The 15,742-nt window shown below is 39.3% G+C and overlaps 1 long non-coding RNA gene across 1 annotated transcript in view; it reads left to right on the top strand.

Moving 5' to 3' along the window:
- Nucleotides 1-15,539, top strand: part of LOC113835324 — an 89,915-nt gene extending 74,376 nt beyond the window's left edge. Inside the window, exons 3-4 of the long non-coding RNA XR_003484769.2 lie at nucleotides 14,430-14,543; nucleotides 15,110-15,539. This is a non-coding gene — a long non-coding RNA (uncharacterized LOC113835324). The remainder of the gene's footprint in view (nucleotides 1-14,429; nucleotides 14,544-15,109) is intronic.
- The last annotated feature ends 203 nt before the right edge of the window (nucleotides 15,540-15,742 follow it).

Raw genomic sequence — 15,742 nt, 5'->3', positions numbered from 1 at the left:
GATGATGCAACCTTTGGAAGGGTACTGCAAAAACACTAAGAAAATCATATAACATAGCATCCAATATTACAGCCATGTTGTGAGCCCTCAGAGACTCCTGTAAGAATTTATTGTAAAGTTGTATTATGTGAATAGAAAATGAACTTCACTATGTGAACTGGCTATTTGAGACCACATTGATTAATCTTCTTGTAAGACAGATTATTTTTATACCTTATAGCTCTTCCTTAAAACATAGAAGAAATTTTTAATAGAGTAAGCCACTGTGCTTATTATAGACTTGGTGAGGGTATACCCTTTCTCTATTTCCCTTTTGATTTATTCTACCTCTTAAATAAACATACTTCTTTAGTTAAACACAAGCCTGGAGAGTGACAGAAGATTGCTTCCCTCCCAGCCAAGCTGTTATCTGATCCCACCCTACTCTGGATATAACTTTGCCTACTTGAGGCCCAGGATGCTCAGGCTCAGTTTGTAACAACCCTGAGGCAGCTACCCTCAACCACCTGTCAGATCTGTCCCTGGTCTTTGGTAGCCATTGGACCCTGCTTTTCTAGTTATTTCAGTGCAAGTCCTGTTGTGCAAGCTGATCTTTCCCTGAAGTTGTCTAGCTTTCACAGAGGTAAATCCTGTCATTTACTACTAGAGACCTCAACCATGCTGACTTACCAAGAACTGACCAAAATGCCTATGTTCTTATTACATCCAGAACATCAGAGCCTATAGTGCTATGCCAGTCTGTCTGTAAATTTCCAGCAGAACTGGTAACTGGAAAGCCAATGATGGGCAATATTATTTTTGTAAATTTGGTTATAGAAGTAAACAGGGAGGCCTAAAATTATGCTTACTGAAATTACAGCTTCATTAATTCATATGTAGTGTAGTCCCAAAGTAGGAGTTTCCCTGCTTTCTCAGATGCTAAGGCCCTGTGGACTTAATAACTGTAGTGGGATGACTATTAAAATGGTCCGCATGACTGTCAGCCCTGGAATCACTGTCATCATTAAGTAGATTGTCAAGACAAGTCTATTCTAATCATGAACATCTGGAAGCCTTGAGTTTCTCTGGCTGAGAAAGTCAGCAGAAGGTGTATCCTGAGAAGGAATTTTCTGTTTTCTCTGTCTTTGAAGATGGAGGGGCCTTTTGTGAAGGCCACAGAACAGTCCTTAGGACCTGAGTGTGATTGTGGATTTACAGTCAACAAGGTTATGGGACCTCTGCCCCACACTTTCCATCACTCAGACAGGATTCGTTCCCAAAGCCTCCAGAGAACTGTCAAGTTCAAGCAAAACTTCAGTTTCAGCCTGTGACATTCTAAGTAGGAAACCCAGTTAGGCATCCTGTGACTTAACAAATGGGTGTGATGTAAAGCTGCTAAATTGATGGTGATTTGCTGTACGGCATAAAGCTGGATATAATGTGTAGACCCTGTTCTTATTTAGGGCAACATTGTATTGAACAGATTGCAAAAGGTGAAGATACATCGTTAAGAAAATTCTGGAAAGCCACTTTGTTTTTGCATATGTCTCCTGGTTCAGTGTGTGTATGGGGAGGTGGGGGTGGCGGGAGTAAAAACAACAACAAAAAGTCCCTTGTAATTTACAGCCTGGATGGAATAGAGAGTGCTGGAAATTTTGAGTCATTGCTTTTATAGCCGGTCAATAGAACTGACTTTCATTCTGGAATTCTGACTGAACACGGGAAGGGTGAATGATGCAGCTAGTCTTGTTGATACAGATCTTTAAGCTTTTCTACTAGCTCATCTATACTGTTGGTAGATTTCCCATCTTAAGCTTTGGATATTCAAAACAAGAAGAACGCTAAGAAGAAGAGGAAGAAGAATGTGAGCTCAACATAAAACATGATTCCAGGCAGGGTCAATTCTATCCAAGGTTGACTCATTGTGACTTTGATATGTCACTTGTGTCAAATTGGGTCTTTATCCCTCTCTCTTTTCTTTCTAGAAGTCTACCTGAAACAAAGAAAGAATCATTCTGCTGACATGACTAGGCAGATTTTTTTCCCTAGACCAAGGCTTCTCTACATAATAGCAGTGTGTGTGTGTGTGTGTGTGTGTGTGTGTGTGTGTGTGTGTGCGCGTAATACATATGTTACTTTAGTATTCTGATACATAGCTGTTTTAGTTATATTGTTTATCACTTTGGTAAGTAGCTGAGAAAAACAAGTAAAAGGGGAGGCTTGCTTGCTTCATCTCATAGTGTCAGATATTTAAGTCTGCACTTGTTTGTCCCTCTGTACTTGGGCAGCTCTTCATGACAGCAGGGACATTTGGTAAGGGAAATTGTTGTTGAAGACAGGAAGCAGAGAGAGAAAGAGAGCCAACTGGAGACCTGGCCTAATATTCAAAGAATGGAACACTTCCAGTGACACATTTCCAGCTAGGTTCCTCCCCATCAAGTTTCAATAATTGTTCAAAATTGCATTACTAGCTATTGCATCAAGTATTCAAAACACTGCTGGGATGTTTTACATGGAAATATAACAATGATGGGCACCTTTCCACCCTTTTTGGTTTACAATAAATGTTGAGAGGACCAGAAACAGTTTTTCTAGGCAACAGTTTCATGGCCTTACCGAGCCATCATGTAGTCTCTAAAATTAGGCAACAGTGAAACACTACACCACAAAATCACAGGGGAACTGCACAGCTGAGGAAAGGTGGAGTGAGTCCTCACCTTACAATGAGTCTTTGTGAAGTAACAACTGCTAGTAAAAAGTTAAGGCAGGATGGGGGCAGAATGGACTTCCATCACGTGGGGCGGGGCTATGAGAGGATACAGTCCACAAAGTTAAAGAGGGACAGGAAATGCAGTTAATTATATTTTTAGACAGGGAAAAATGTGACTAAATCCACTTAATTCTAGAAAGAGATTCAGTTTGAAATTATTCAATTTGGGGCTTGCTTTTCCCTGACAGTTATAAATAATACAGAACTGACCATTTTTGACAATTTTAAGCTCAGATGTCAGTAGCAGGAAGTACATGAACATTGTCATGCAACCCTGTGGGCATTTGCAGTTGACGAATATGGCAGAAGTTTTCAAAATTTTGCTAACCCTGAAGTCTGCCGTTTTATGCTTTGTTACTTACATTATTATGGAAAAGATATAACTTTGAAGAGTTTTGTTAATTTACATTCTACAGATAGCTGGCTAATAGATGGTATTATGTCTGTCCTAAATCTCCAGAGATGACTAAAACACTCCAGGAGCAAAATAATTGAAAATATTCATTGCAAATTATTCCCAACATAACAATGATTTGACTTAATGAGTTTTGACTTTATAATGGTGTGAGAGCAGTATCCATTAGGATTTTGAATTTATGTCTCCTGAGTTAGTGAAAGGTGGCTGCATATTTTCTTATGATGTTGGATAGTAGCTGTCAGCCATAACCTGGAGTCAGACTCACAATTGTTAAGTATGAATGACCATTATTCTATGGTGTGCTGTGTTGCTAAGTGATGATATTTGAAAGTTCATACACATTATATGTATTTTCAACTTACAATATGTTCAATTTGAGATGTTTCTCTTGTGTTGAGGGATATTTGTACATTGTGTGAAGATGTGCCACTGTGATTGGTTTAGGAAAGAGCTGAATGGTCAGTAGATAAGCAGGAAGAGGTCAGGGACAGAGAGAACTCTGGGAAAAAGAAAGGTGGAATTATCAGTCAGACATGGAGAGGAAACAGGAGATGCAAGATGGGAGAGAGGTAAGGCCATGTGGCCGAATGCAGATTAATATAAATTGTTAATTAAATTATAAGAGCTAGTAGAGACAAGCCTAAGCTAAAGGCTGAGTTTTCATTATTAATAAAAAGTTTCTGTGTTGTTATTTGGGAGCTGGCAGTACAGAGAAAGACTTGCTACACTTTTGGGGTACATATCTCATATTACAAAGGTCAAAGAGTGACTGTATCTTGTTCCTGATATTTACGATGTGTTATTGGTACATTAACTTTTGGATGACACTGAACTATGTACATAACATGCTCAAGTAAAAGATGGATTCTGGTACTCAGCTTTTATCCTTTCTTTCTTTGTTTCTTTCTTTTTTCTCCAGTCTAGGATCCTGGGAGAAGAAATTGGGTAACCTATACTTAGGGTGGGTCTTCTCATCTTAATTAGTTTAATATAGAATACACACTACAGGTTAGCATAGAGACCTGTCTCTTTAATGATTATAGATGTAGTCAATTTGTTATTGTTAACCTTTAAACCTGTGTACTCTTAAATGAGTTTATACACTGTCTGGTACAGACACTTTTTTCCTTCAAATTTATGATTCTTGGGAGCTAGAAAGATGGCTCAGAGGTTAAGAGCACTTGTTACTTTTCCAGAGGACCCAGGTTCAACTCCTAGCACCCACACGGTGGCTCACAACCACCTACAACTCCAGTTTCAGGGGACCCAGTGCCCTTTTTTGGCCTCAACAGGCACCATGCATGCATGTGGTACACAGACATACATGTGGGTAAAACACCCATATATAAAATACATTTTTTAAAAAAAATCTAAATTCACAGTTCTTTAAAATAGTTTTTACAAAGATATCTAGACAATATCGAATAATCAGTCATTTCCAAGAGCATAAATACTAAATTTTAGAGTAAGAAAGTTTTTGGTGAGAAAGAACAAGAAAATGTTTATGGTGAATCCATGTGTTATTAGCTTCCAAGTTGCTTCATGTTTTGTCATTTTGTATTGAAGTCTTTATTTGGCATTGAGATGTCAATGAATCCAGATAAGGAATAGTATTTGAAGTCTTTGTTACAGCTTTTTTATACAATGCTGAAGGCATTATTTCTCAACTGGGGGTTGTTGACATTTGGGGTCAGGTGATATTATGTGAGCTGTAATATATTTAGCTGGAGCCTTGTCCCTACCTACTGGAAGCGAATAGCTCCCTCTTGAGTGTGAGCAACAATATTCTTCATAAGTCTTGAAATTCACACATGCTGTAAACAACCCTGAGGAATTATACACAGGAATTAGGGTATTTCCAGAACTAACCACAATCCTAGTTACAAAACCCAATGTTATGCAGTGAGAACTAGTGATTCTCTCATTGTTAAAATATGGACATAAATTTACCAAATTTCTGTTATTCTGAAGCCACCAAATTCTTCTTGCATTCTCCCCTGGTTCCAGCCCTGACTTATTTCTACCTCCCAAGTACACAGAAACTCAGACTCAAGTTTGCATGGAGCACAAGTTAATCCTGGAAGGATTAAGAGGAGGGGGCGGAAGATTCCCGGCCCCCAGAGTGGGCACAGAGTGGCCCAGGTACAGAGATGTGTGGAGAAAGGCGGTGCTGTTTTCTGATCATCTTTGCACTTTCTTGTGCATCTATCCCTTTTTTGTTGCTTCTTCTTCCATTTTGGCTGTTGTCAGGACCCAGCTTCTTCAGCCTTCCAACATGAACAGCAATCTTCCAGGCCTTCAGCTCCAGATTGCGGTTGCTAAGGCATCCAGTTCTGAGCAGCTAGCTGCAAGCATCACTGTGTAGACAGCTCTGGTTGAACTACCCAGCACCTACCGTGCAAGCCAATCTACCAAACCTCCTTTTGGAACATCTGCTGTGTTTCTAAAGTACCCTAATACAATTTCTTTCTTTTTTAAAAACATCATCTCCACATTTTGCAACTCAGAAGCAACTGTACTTATTGGCCTATCCCATTTACAGTTGAGTGCTTGGAGCAGACAATGCTTGGTGTGATTTGGCAGTTGTTTCCCTCTTCTGCAAGCCGTCCCTCTTCTGAAGCAACGGAGCTCTTTATCACGCAGAACATGACAAGGCATATCTGGCTTGAGGTTCATTTTTTAAGAAGGCCTTGCTTTGAAAATCAATGGGAAACTATCTAGAGAGAAATCTCTACACCAGCTAACAATGTAAAAACAGCTCCAGCTGAGATGATAACAAAAGCTTTGTCACAGTGCACAGCAGAGGCACGGCAGACAGTGCCTGGAGTCGGTCCTCATGACCCGTAACTGGCTCATTGACAAACTGTTCATGCTCCTCCACAGATTCAGAGAGCTTGGGAGCTCGGCAATGTCAGCCTGTGTTCTCATTTGGAAGATTATTAAGCACTTGATTTCTGGGAACTCTGTTTTGTTTTAATCGGAAAAATATTCTATTCCTGTTTAAGACATTAATTACAAATTATTTCCCAAATCTCTGAAACTCCTCCAAATAAAAATATCCATTTAAAGTACATAAAAGTGAAAAAGCCCTCCATTTATTTGAGTAAAAAAATTATAATGATCTGTTCTTTGATTAAAGGTGTCAATGATTGTTTTTATCTAGAACATTATTTGTTAAAAATAAGTAATAGAGACATTTCCTCCAATAGTCTAGACATAATAGTTTTTCATTTGTGTTTTGAAACTAAAATATAAATACCTTATTTTCCTACACCCCTTTCCTTCCTCTAACCTCCCATGCACCCCCTTGCTCCCTCTCAAATTCATGGCTTTTTTCCTATAATAATTATAGTTACATACAAGCACATAAATAAAACTTGTTCAGTCTATTTAGTGTTACTTGTATGTATATGATTTCAGGGCTGACTAATTTGTATTGGATAACCAATTAGGGGGCTCTTCCTTGGGGAAGACTCATTCTCCTGTTCTAAGCGTTTCTTAGTTGTCTATGGAATTCCTATGTTTAGAGTTGGGACCCTGTGATATTGCCACCTTCCATGTTTGTTGTTGGTTGGTTTTACTCTTTACTCTTTGATCTTTCTGCTCTTTAAGGACCCACCACCCAACTCCCAAATAAATCACACAGGAATTTTTTTTTTCATACTTACAAATGCCCAGCCTTAGCTTGGCTTGTTTGTTGCCAGCTTTTCTCAACTTAAATTATCCTGTCTACCTTTTGTCCCTGAGCTTTTACCTTTCTCTATTTCTAAGTATCTTTCTTTACTTCTTACTTGGTGGCTTGCTGTGGGTGGCTGGCCCTTGATGTCTTCCTCACTTTCTTCTTTTATTGCTACTTCCATCCTCTCCTCCCAGATTTCTCCTCCTATTTATTCTGTCTGCCTACCAGCCCCACCTACTCTTTCTCTTGCCTTGCTATTGGCTATTCAGCTTGTTATTAGACCAATAAGGTGTTTGAGACAGGCAAAATAACACAGCTTCACAGAGTTAAACAAATGCAACATAAAAGAATGTAACACAACTTTGCATCATTAAAACGAATGTTCCACAGTATAGACAATGTAACACATCTTAAAATAATATTCTACAACACATGTTAGCATGATATTGTACTTAGTCAGGTTTTATTTTGGCAGTCATGTTGTAGAGGTATCCTGAGTGTAGCTTCCATGTTGAATCTGAGAAGCATAAGCACATTTTCTGGTACCCTTGCTCTTAAAATCTTTCTGTCCCCTCTTCCACAATGTTCCCTAAGCCTTTTAGAGTTAGACATAGTCCTGTAGTCAATTGTTGTCTGCATTTTGACCAGTTGTGGTTTTTGTGTAATATTCTCTACCTGTTGCAAATAAAAATTTCTTTGATGAGGGGTAAGGGTTATATTTACCAGTAGGTATAAGGAAAATATGTAGAATTTGTTAAGAAATTATGTTGGTTTATTAAAGTGGTGATGGAAGAGTCTCCTCTAAGATCCATGACTTCCCTAGCCTTGCAAAGTTGGGTAGGTTTCCAGTATGAGGCATGCTTTTCCTTCTGTTGAGTCTGGCTTAAGTCTGTTTAGACAGCTGTTCGTTACTACCAAGATATGAATGCCATTGTTGCACCCTCAGTGTTATCTTGCCATACTGGTCATTGTTGTCGACCGAAGCACCACAGCTAGGTAGGAATATTGATTACTTCCCTCCTTTGAGAGCTTACATTTGCACCTAGAAGTTCCTATCTTTTATATGCGAATGATAGAATTTCTGTTAAAACCTAGTCAGTTCTTTTTGTGTGTGTGTGTGCTGTGTGGACACCATGTAGTTTTACATATCCCCATTGTGGTAGATGTAGACTATTTTGTGACATGGTTCATCATAGCGGGTAACTATGCTGATTCAATGTTACATTCAACATTGCAATTACAGTACTTATGAGCACATCTTTTAGTATTTGTCCTGTTGTTTATTTTATTTTTTTTGTCCTGTTGTTTCTTATAGCTCATTTCCTTTAAATGCAGCCGTAGGATGAAGATGCACATTTCGTACTTCAGTGGTCTTTAGGCAGAGCTGCACTGTTATCATCCTAAGAGATGCTGCCTGAATCTGTCTCTCCCTTTTCTGGACACGTATTTATTAGCAGGAAATTGGTTTTCTTAACATTAAGAAGATTGCCCAAACTGAAGTCTTGAATTGATTTAATTCGACTGCAGAGTTCTGTGACAGTGTTCTTAAGTAGTGATTACATCAATGTTTTCCCAGGTAAAATTTCCTCAGTTGAACAGACAATAGGAAGTTGTCAAGTGAGGAGAGAATCAAGTTGTGCTTATTGGGTAGCCATACTGCATCCATCAATCTTCTGAGAAGTGTCAACCCTGAAAAGAGAGCTAATTCAGATAGAGTTTTTCCTTTGGATTTTCATGTCGAGAGGTGATGGTATTAAGGGAACTGTATCATTTTTATTATATTCTCTAACAAAGAAAAACCTTGACCTCACTGTTCAGCATTCCTTCTGATGGGGCTATTTTTGAAAACCTTCTCTATTTTTTTTTAGAAGCTAGAGCCTAAGTGAAAGCACAGCTGGGTCCTGAACTTGATATAAGATGGTTTTCAGAAACTGGGCCAACAGCTATCCCTTGAAATAAGTGATGGTTGCTAGACTAAGGCCCTCTCTTATGGTAGAATGAGACCTTGGTTGGGCTGAATGTAGGTCAAATAGATTGTCAACGACACACTGACACCATTATTTTATTTTTTTTAAAATTTTTTGGCATGAGAAGTCCCTGTGAAAGCACAGCGGCAAAGGACAGACCAATCCCTGCAGTTATTTCTTCATGGGAGTCCCTAGAATGGAATCTTTCTCCCCATCATACTTCCCTTAATTCCCCTAGGAAGACAAATGGTCAAAGCCAGTTTTCATGGGAAGATGCTGTCATGTGTGGATGGCCTGTAATAATTATTGGGGAGTAGCAATGGGGTAATCCTGAGCACATAAGGTAGTCTTAAATTGTATGGATCAAATAGCAAGATCAGACAGTGTATTTATTGAGTATACATAAAATAGAATCTGTTGTATATGTGTGCATATTTTCCTATTTGTTTTTGAGAACTTATGTGAGCTCTCCATCTGTATCACCCCTGCCCCTTCTCTCTCCTCCAACTACTGCTATATGGCCCCTAATTCACACTCTTTTCTTTAATTGCTTTGATTATATACACATGTGCACATACAACTTGCTGACTTTATTTCACATTGCTCATATGTCCTTGTGTCTGGGGCTGGCTACTTGTGATTAGACATTATATGGAGGAACTAGTCAGAGGAGGGAACTGATTTATCCTCTTGTATGAGCCATTGGCCCCCTGTAGTTTTTTCATCTACTGAAGGGACCATGCACATATTTTAAGAAACAGGATCATGTGATCATTGGGGCTTCCAAGTTTAAAATGTGCCACATGGAACAACAGGATTTCCATGTTGAAGTCTTAGAATTCCTTGTTTCTCATGAGTCCTGTTTGCTTTTGTGTCCTCAAGTGATTAGGTGAGGCTTGTCCACACAATGATCTGCTTTACTTGCAGCCAACGGATTATAAATGTTCATGTCATCTACAAATATTTCCAGAGTAACAGACATTAGTGCTTGAACAAACAACTGGGAAGCGTAAATAGATCCCCATCATATACAATTAAATATCAGATGGCTGGGTATAGTCGAGGTCTATAATTCCATCACCCCAGTTCAAGGGGAACCTGAGAAACATAGGCAGGAATAAAAAAAAAAAAAGAAATCACAGGTATATGTTGGAAGTGTAAGCAAAACTATAATACACACTATTTGGTTTGCAACTCACAGATTGGACAAACTAAGTCTTGAGGGAGTTTTGTCACTTCAGGAAGGTCCTGAAGTGTCTCAGAGATGGACATTTCAGAGGTTTGAATCCGTCTTTCAGTGATTCTGAAGATCCCAGTGTGTTCATTACTTCACACTCATTGAGGCTGACACATAGGCAGCAACACACTCAGTTCTTTCCTGCTTTTGACTAATTCCTGCAGAGCTTCTGTCAGAGTAGAGGAAACGCTCTTGTTGCTACAGACATCTGAACCATGGAGTTGTGCTATAGGGTGTGGGCCAATTGAGTCAGAGAGGAAGGTAGCTGTCACAGATAACAAAAGCTCCCTGGGACAAAGATGAAAACAGATCAAGGATCTCTAGCAGAGATGAGCCTTATATGTACAGAGCTTGAGGGAAAAATATTATCTACAACTATGTGTCACAACAGCTCACACTATATCTAGGGGAAGAGTGGTCTAGAGCCATCTGAAGCATTTTAACCTAGCATGTCATATAAATAACTGTGGTATGAAGTCCAGGCTCCTTGCCTGAGTCCCCCAATCACAATGCAAATGCACAGTTCTGACCCCATTGCCTATGGGAGCTTTCCCAAGCCATGATGAGATCTCAGTAATTCTTAGGCTTCTGCAGTCCTTTACTACCCTTGCGTGAGTAGACATGACTTCCTGTAACTTGTTGCTAAGGTGTTCTGCATCACAAGGCAGGTAAGCAGTGCACAGTCAACAGTACTTTCCACATTTGCTTTATAAATGCCCAAAGAAATGCACAAAGGATATTAGATATATCACAAATCATCAAACCATTGTAAATGAGGGACCGAAGTTATATCTTTCTAACGAAGGTTGGTAAAAATCTTCCATCCAAACCTTCTTAAGAGCCATAGAATCATCAGCCCTCACTTTTATCTTATCTGGCATGAATTTTATTATCACTGTCTGCCATCAATACAATGAAAGAAACTGCATGTTTTTAGTTAGGTGCAAACTGACCATGAGCAAGCAGACACATAGGCAGATCCCACAGAAAGAGACCTGCTCTTTGGTCTAGAGACACCAAACAGGCTGCAGACACTTCAGAGACAAACATAAGAAAATGTCATTTTCCCTTCCTTTCCCCTTTCCCCTCCCTCTCTTTGTCCCTTCTTTCCTTGTCTCCCACACTTCTTTCTGCCTCAGTGCAGACGCAATCCAGGGCCTTCGCATGCACTAGGCAAGTACTCTACCACAGAGCTGCCTCCCTAGCTCCCCTTAAGAAATTTTAAAAGTGAAAACACACTAAACACATTTTTGAAACTAGTGTTGTTTTATAATTTTATTTTTGGATATATAATTACATTATATTATATAATGTAGGCTCAGAAGGATGGCTAGAGTCATTTGATATTAAGGGATATTTAGGTAAAAATCTATCTCCGGGGAGCCGTAACTCTTCTTGTTGAGAGCCCCTTGTTTTATTACAGGAATACATCCCTATCTGCCATCCTCACCCACTGGCCCCAAATCCTCCTGTACCTCTTCAAGGCCTAGCACAGTGGTTTTACATTTCTAAAATTTCCTTTATCTTCTTAAGTGTGTGAATACGCATCTGGAATATTGTGGTAGGATGGATAGCCAGCAACTGATCAAATAGTCCCTGGCTACATATTTACCTTACCTCAGTTTCTGGTCTCTCTCTCCTCTCCCTCCCTGCCCCTCTTATATACTCTTTCCTCCCTATTATCAAGCACCTGTATGAGGATAATGGAGATTATAAACAGAAGCTCACGGGCATCTGAATATCAATATATAAGTGCTCTATATTCAAATTCAGTAATATGTATTTTCCAGTTTTGTCATTTATATCGAACACATTATTAGTAATAGATTTTATCTATCAACTATCATCAATCTATCATCAATCTAGCTTCTATCCATCTTTTTATCTCAATATTGTCCATCAATTTTTCCATTTCACTCAGAGTAAACTCTAAGTGTTTGTCATTCTGATATTATCTCCACCTTAATTTTCTTCAGGTCATTATGCCTCAGCCTTAAAAGATTCTTTGCTTAGTTGGCTGCATCCAGTCTCAGGCCTCAGTATGTGCTGCTCCCTCTTCCTGTGAGCTCTTGCACTCCATGCCTCCCTCCTCACCTCAGTTCTCTGTTTAAAAAATATGGCAGTGAAAGTCTCCCTAATTTCCTACCAAACATAGCTTGCAACTTTTACACCAAACCTGGGCTCTCTTCTTCATGTTTGCTTTTTGTTCCCCAGAGAGTTTTCACAATGCATGTACTACTTTTTCTTTTATTGTTTATCATTCCTATGAGAATGAAGTGCTAAGGATTTTAGCTCTCTGGAAGATCCACAGAGCCCACAGACACAACTGTTGTACACAAGGCTCTCAGTAGGTATTTTTTGAATGAACCAAAGAATGTTAACAAGTATTGGTCTATATAGTAATTGCAGCTCCTTTTTGGCTGCTGAACTAATAATTTAGGTCATTTTTTTTATTTAGTGGTGTGTGTGTGTGTGTGTGTGTGTGTGTGTGTGTGTGTGTGTGTGTGTATACAAGCATGTGTGCCATTGCATGAGTGGGTAGGTCAGAGGTCAACTTTGGGAAGTCAGTTCTGTTCTGCAATCTCTGGGATCTGGAGAGCAAACTTAGCTTATCACAATCAGACTTGACAGCAAGCATTACCATCCACTGAGATATCTTGCTCATCTGGTTACAATCTTTGTAAAGTTTTTCATAACCTGTAAAGTAGATGTGCCCTTTTTACAACTCAGCAACCACCCAGCCAGATAATCAATAAGCAAACTATAGCTTTATAATCAGCGCTAAATAAAAGAAATGGAAACTCTCTTATTTGATCATATTAAAAGTAGAAAACTGTCATTTAACATGGTGTTAAATGAACATTCACTAAAGCAGATATAAAACTCTAGAGTACTGCCAAGCATGCACAGAGAGGACAGCATCATCTTTCTCCACGATCCCCATGTATTAGCACATTTTCTGTTCTATAACAAAATATCTAAAGTTGGGTAGCCAATAAAGAAATGAAGTTTATTTGGTTCACATTCTGGTAGCTGGGTTGCCTATACAATATAGAATTGCCTCCTGGTAGAATCACAAGATGGAAAAGGAGAGAAAGACGAGTTAGCTGCCTGCAGAGTAGCAGAGCATCCTGTTAGGAGCACCACACTTTCTAAAAACCCACCCTTGTGAAGCTTTTGTATGTGAGACTAGCAATAGTTTCTATTTTAATATAGTGCTCCCAGAGGCCTTCCTCCTTCCTGCCAGGTCTCAGCTCTCAGGGTGTCTCCTCTTAGCATCAATATTGCCTCACTGAGAATGGATTTTCCAGGGATTTCGGTGAAACCACTACCACCTCCTGTTTTTTTTTTTTCCCTTACCTTTGCTTGGAGTTCATGGTTTGATACTTGGTGACCTTTCAGACTACATTGTAGATTGACAGGTGAATTAACATTTTAGTGATTATTTTGTGTGCCATTAGTACAGACTGCTCTATTTCTGTGAGTTGGGATGCCTTGACCATTTTCCTCTTTGCTGTAACTCTAGTCTCAAGGCCTAGTACCAAATAGGCTTTGGACTAAAATCTGTTGATCGAGTCATCATCCAAAGGCATGAAATGAAATGAATGACGTGATCCTGAAGAGGGTATCTGCAGAGCTACCAGGCTTACTTTTGGGAGACTTTCTAGGAAGAAGCCATTACCTTGTGTGGACTCCACCAATTTTGTTTTTAAATTTATTCCCAGAGATGTCATTTTACTAAATGATTTATATTTTCTAAATTTCTTTTTCTTCCTAATATAAATGGAAATGTGGTTTTTAATACATTATTTTTAATGCTGTTTTAGAGTTACAGGGCCTAAGTCACTGAAGCCATTCCTAAAAGCATACATCAGATCTGGTGTCAGGAAACAGCACTGCTAGGTTTGAATTTCTCTGAACAAATGAAGATCCCCAAATATTCTATCCAGTATCAGCTATTTGTACCCCAGCATCTCAGGTATTCACACATTGCTTTTCACCAACAACAAAATGTAGCTTCTCCTGGAGCTGGATGTAGGATGCTATCAGAGAAGGGTCCTGATTTGACCAATGACTCTTTGCCTATTTCCCTGGGAGGCGTGGCACAGAGCCATGACTTGGGTGAAAGATAGTTGTCACAGTGGGACCGTAGCAAGCACTGTGCAATGCAGCACTAGAAGTGTTTTCACTACTTAACCACCAATCCCTGAAGCTTGAAGAAGAGAGGGGAGCTTAAGCTTTCTAGTACTAATCCTTTGCTATCCAGGTCACCACAGCCAGAGAAGCACATCACGCCAAATGGCATACGTTAAGGTCATAACACTTTGGTGACGTTTCTAAAGTAATGATGTCATGGAAATTCTATGTTAATCTTTCAGATATTCTTTATGGTGCCTTCAGAAAGCAAATCTTGAAGAAAATGAGCCTCCATCCCTTGGTACTCCAGGAGGGTTGTGTTTCGTGGTATCTTAGTATCAGTAGTATTTCTCCAGGTAAGGTATCCTCTAAGGGTCTATCATAGGGTTCCAAATACCTGTGGTTGTAAAGGTTGGTCAGTCCCTCCCTGTGAGCTATGCCCAGATGAAAGACAGCATGGAGCAGAGTAGGGGGAGGGAGAGATGTTTTGGGGATAAACACTTGGAGTATGTGTGTTTGTCTGCATTGTTGCACGAGTGTGAGCATGCACATGGAGACGGGCATGTGAAGATCAGAAGACCACCTCCAGAGTCAGTCCTTGCCTTTCTCTTTGGTTGAAACAGGCTTTGCTGATCACAGCTGCATGTGTCAGGCTTCCCATATCTCAAAAACAAATAAAAACCAGGGAAATTACAGATGCATGCTACCACACCTAGTTCAGCCTGGATCTGGCGCATTCAAACTCAGATTTGTATGTGCACACAGCAAATGCTTCACCCACTGAGCCATCTCTCCAGCCTGTGATGAAACTTTTAATTGAAGAAATTTGAGCTTAAATCCAGCTTTGCTTTTATTAGAACCCATATTAGAGTTCTGTAAGACACATTCAGCGTGTTCTGTTTTATTGGACTGCCTGTACTAGGTCCGGGGAGCTATGGATTCAGCAGGCATGCCGTCATTCTGCGTTTATGGAATTTAAAGTCCGGTGAAGAAAGAATATGGAATAAACAAGTAAATGATGCACATTTTGTTAAGTGTCTGCATTTTTGAGTAGCACATGGAAAGGGTCACAAAGGAGTTGTTGGAGACCTATTCAGATGGAGTGAAGTCTTCTAAAGGATGAGAAAAGACACCAGTGTATGGACTGTAGGGAGTGGATAACTTTAAAAATTGGTAACACGATGCCAACTGCAAATTTCACAGGAATATTTGGACAAAGTAAACCTGTCATTCAGTGTATGTCCAAAAGCACAGATAACTCTAAACTATGTTGTCTTTGTTTATACATGTCATATATACATACATGCATGCACACATACCTGTGATAAGGTTTAATTGATAATATAGACATAGTAAGCAATTAATACCAACAATAAGATAATAATAATAATAGTATAATAGCATATCAGAATAAGTGTTACATGAATGCAGTCTCTTAGAATATCTTACTTGTACTTTTAGTTTTCCACTTAAAGGAAGCATTTTAAATTTGTCTCAAACATACCTGACTTAGCAGCCACAGCCACACTCTCCTTGTGTCTTAGACCATTATTAA

Source organism: Cricetulus griseus, chromosome 4 (assembly GCF_003668045.3).
Source record: "Cricetulus griseus strain 17A/GY chromosome 4, alternate assembly CriGri-PICRH-1.0, whole genome shotgun sequence".
In the NCBI taxonomy this organism is placed as follows: Eukaryota; Metazoa; Chordata; class Mammalia; order Rodentia; family Cricetidae; genus Cricetulus; species Cricetulus griseus.
Note: the sequence above shows the minus strand (reverse complement) of the source record. Positions and strands in the feature narration are given on the sequence as shown.